Genomic DNA, 4,885 nt, shown 5'->3' on the forward strand with positions numbered 1-4,885 from the left:
ATCTCTGACCGGTTTTACTGGAAGGGAATGAAAAATGACGTTCACCAGTATGTGAAAGCCTGTCAAAAATGTTTTGTTATAAATCCCAAAATCACAAAGGAAGCTCCACCACTCAACAGTATATCAGTGCCTGGAAAAGTATGGAGCTTAGTTGGGATTGATATGATTGGCCCTCTTCAGGAAACATCAAATGGCAACAAATATATAGTTGCTGCCACTGATCATTTCTCCAAATGGACTGAAGCAACAGCTGTCCCAGATAAGAGTGCCAAGTCAGTGGCAAATTTTTTGTACTCCGTTATCTGTCGCCTTGGCTGTATGGAGACTCTGATTAGCGACCAGGGACGAGAGTTTGTAAACTCGATCATTGACAACCTGATGGAACATTTTCAAACAGATCACCGTATTTCATCTGCATACCACCCACAAACAAATGGCCAGCGGGAACGTGATAATCGGACACTTAAAGAAGCTCTTAGTAAGCTTGTCAATGACCAAGGAAACAACTGGGATCAATTCATCCCTGGTGTTCTGTTTGCCTATCACACATCTGTGCATGCTTCAACCAAGGTTACTCCATTTGAGGTCATGTATGGACGGAAGGCCAAGCTTCCCATGGACCTTAATCCCTCAAAAGATGATACGGTGGATCCCATGCCCATTTCAGATCATGCCACCCCTGATGTGCTAAATACACTGTCAAGCATTCTTAAAAAGCTGCACTCAGACGTCAGTACCAACATCCACTCTGCTCAAGAACACCAGAAGTGTGCCTTTGATCGCCGACACAAAAGCAACAAAGAAATCACTGCTGGTACCATAGTTTATATCAAGAATCAGCGCCGTATTCAACGCATAGGTTCAAAGATGGAACCACGCTGGATTGGACCTTATTTAGTTGTGGAATCCTTGACCAAGGGACGAGTAAAACTTAAGAACAACAAAACTGGCAAGATATTAAGCAACACATACCACACCAGCAACCTAAAGATTTACCAGGATAAAGAGGCTTCTCCACCATCCGATGATGATTATTCCAGTGACTCTGCCACACAGAAAAATAAGCAAACTAAGGCTTTCAACCTACTACCAAGTTCAAGAAGGAAGTATCTTAGCACCACTCTTGGCCTTACGTTTAGTAAGGTTGTATACTGTGGATGCAGACGAGACCTTGAACAACCACGGCGTACATATAAAACCAAAGGTGATGGAAACTGCTTCTTCCGGGCCATCAGCTACATCTTGACAGGAACAGAGGACAACCATTCCCTTCTCAGAGATAAAGTCATCCACCATATGAAAACTGACTTGACAAAAAAACTACAGGACTACTTGAACCAAAATGTGAATGAATATGTGAACATCTCTGGAATCTCTCGTGATGGAGTCTGGGCAACTGATGCAGAGATCATGACCACGGCGAATCTGTTGAGTTGCGACATAATAATCTACACAAACGTCGGTGACTCCATGGATTGGTTGACATATCCTGCAAGCTTCAATCTGCAGTCAACAACTGAACATGCACTGTATCTTGAAAATAAGCACGATCATTTCAATGTTGTTATCAGTGTTTAGCTTTAAACGTTAATTTGGTAGCAAGGACATGCTAGACTAAATGTCATAATACACAGAATGACTGTTGGGCGATTTGTTGCCCCAGATAATTGCATTGCATGATAAGTGACTTATAGCTAATGAGAAATTATTGCCCCCCCTCCCACCGCTAGGTGGTGCTGGCTCTGCTTCTACAAGCTCCAACGGCACTAGCCAGGTGCCGCTCTCCTCTATGGCGCCTGGCTGTGACGTCGGCGCATGGAGAGGCAGCGCCACCTAGCGGCAGGAGGGGGACCCCGTCTACCAGGAGACGGGCAGCGGCGGTTAGCGAGGGGGGGTAATCGGGCAGCCCCCCTAAGGTAACTATAAAATGGGGGGGTATTTGTAATGCATATGCATTACAAATACCCCCCTTTACAACTACTTTTGCCATGGGCAAAAGTTTTGTATAGTGGGAGGTACTCTTTAAGAATTGTCAGTTTGGTTTCTCAATAAAATGTTGAAGCATTAAGTAATTCTTGTGTATATCACTCAATGCAAATGATTTCATTGGGGTATAATATGAGCTGAGAGGTATAAATTGGGCTAGGCAACTTTAACCCCAGATTAGTTACATAATCTGGCCTGGAGGGGTATAGTTTGGCCTAGGCTATTTTACACCCCGGGGTATAGTTTGGCCTAGGCCAGTTTATGCCCGGGTATACTCTGGCATAGACCAAATTATACCCGGGGTTAATCTGGGACAGGGTTACTTTGGCCTGTTACACCGAGGAACCCTTTTACTGGTTGCTATGGGATTTTACATGACCACTTTATCCTAGCAATGCCTTGTATATGCTTGGAAAAGGGGTTTATCTACCTTGGGGGCACCCTGCTTGCTATAGGGTTTTACATGGTGTAAGTACCTTAGATTGATCATTTGAAATCGCTTAGCAACCAGGAAAAGAGTTCCCCAGCCTCCATGCAATGCTGCGACAGTGCCCCCAAGGTAGATAAGCCCCTTTTCCAAGCGTATCCAAGGCGTTGCTAGGATAAAGTGGCCATGTAAAATCCCATAGCAACCAGTAAAAGGGTTCCCCGGCTTCCCCGCAGTGCTGTGAGGGTGCCCCCAAGGTAGATAAACCCCTTTTCCAACCGTATCCAGGGCGTTGCTAGGATAAAGTGGCCATGTAAAATCCCATAGCAACCAGTAAAAGGGATCCCCACCCACCCCGCAGTGCTGTGAGGGTGCCCCCAAGGTAGATTAACCCCTTTTCCAAGCGTATACAAGGCGTTGCTAGGATAAATTGGTCATGTAAAATCCCATAGCAACCAGTAAAAGGGTTCCCCGGCTTCCCCGCAGTGCTGTGAGGGTGCCCCCAAGGTAGATAAACCCCTTTTCCAACCGTATCCAGGGCGTTGCTAGGATAAAGTGGCCATGTAAAATCCCATAGCAACCAGTAAAAGGGATCCCCACCCACCCCGCAGTGCTGTGAGGGTGCCCCCAAGGTAGATTAACCCCTTTTCCAAGCGTATACAAGGCGTTGCTAGGATAAATTGGTCATGTAAAATCCCATAGCAACCAGTAAAAGGCTATAGTCTGGCCTGAGGGTATAGTGTGGCCTGTTATAGTTTGGCCTAGGCTGTTTTACATCCTTAGGTATAGTTTGGCCTAGGCCAAAATATACCCAGGGTTAAATGTAGCCTAGGCCACTTTAACCCTGGGGGGTATAATGTGGCCTGGAGGGGTATAGTTTGGCCTAGGCTATTTTACACCCCGGGGTATAGTTTGGCCTAGGCCATTTTATGCCTGGGTATAGTTTGGCCTAGGCCAGTTTATACCCCGGGGTATACTCTGGCCTAGGCCAAATTATACCCGGGGTTAATCTGGGACGGGGTTACTTTGGCCTGTTACACCGGCACCTATGGGAAGGTCAGGAAAAATAGACATAGCTGCCCAACACATCTAACCAATCTGTTCATTGATTTCAATTTCTAAAGTGAGGTGGACAGCACAGCTTCTATCCAGCACTTATTTTCTCTTCATAGGCCTTTTGTAGCCTGTTTTTTGTCCTGTAGACCTCTGTGCAACTTGTTTCCCCTTCTGGTTACTGTCCATAAAACTGAGGGAAAAAGGGTAAAGCAGATAGAGCTGGAATTGTATTTGTTTTTCAAATCACTCAGCTAAATAAAAGACTCACAGACGCTCTGCAGTAGCAAAATGGTCAAAATTTTTCAATGAAGACTACTTAAAAAGCTGCTGAATGTTGCATTTAGGAAGCAAAGGAAGTATTAAAAAAGTACCGTGTAATTTGATATATGAGCTATCATTTTCTGATACAAAAATCTACTTCCAAGAAGTGATCTACAGTGCTATGTAAAAGTTTGGGCACCCCTGGTCAAAATTACTGTTATTGTGAAGAGTTAAGGAAGTTGAAGATGACATGATCTCTAAAAGGCCTAAAGTTAAATGTGACACATTTCCTTTGTATTTCAAACTATATATATATATACTATATAGTTGTCTAAGGGTCACTTCCGTCTGTCTGTCCTTCTGTCTGTCTTTCTGTCACGGATATTCATTGGTCGTGGCCTCTGTCTGTCATGGAATCCAAGTCACTGATTGGTCGTGGCAAAACGCCCACGACCATTGCCACAACCAATCAGCGACGCGCACAGTCCGGAAGAAAATGGCCGCTCCTTACTCCCCGCACTCAGTGACCGGCACCCGCATACTCCCCTCCGGTCACCGCTCACACAGGGTTAATGCCGGCGGTAACGGACCGTGTTATGCCGTGGGTAAAGCACTCCGTAACCGCTGCTATTAACCCTGTGTGTCCCCAATTTTTTACTATTGAGGCTGCCTATGCGGCATCAATAGTAAAAAAATGTCATGTTAAAAATAATAAAAAAACAAAAAACCTGCTATACTCACACTCCGTAGTCCGCCGAGCCACTTGCGCCGGCCGCCATCTTCCGTTCCCGGCGATGCATTGCGAAATTACCCAGAAGACTTAGCGGTCTCGCGAGACCGCAAAGTCTTCTGGGTAATTTCGCAATGCATCCTGGGAACGGAAGATGGCGGCTGGCACGAGCGGCTGGGCGGAGCTTCGGTGGATCCCAAGCGTCGGTAACCGCTTCTTGGATCCAGGCGCCAACGGAAGGTGAGTATATAACTATTTTTTATTTTAATTCTTTTTTTTTTTAACAGGGATATCATGCCCACATTGCTATATACGTGGGATGCGCAATATACAACGTGGGCTGCGCAATATACAACGTGGGCTGCGCAATATACTACATGGGCTGTGCAATATACAGCGTGGGCTGCGCAATATACTACCTGGGC

This window comes from Ranitomeya variabilis, chromosome 4 (assembly GCF_051348905.1).
Source record: "Ranitomeya variabilis isolate aRanVar5 chromosome 4, aRanVar5.hap1, whole genome shotgun sequence".
NCBI classification, from domain to species: Eukaryota; Metazoa; Chordata; class Amphibia; order Anura; family Dendrobatidae; genus Ranitomeya; species Ranitomeya variabilis.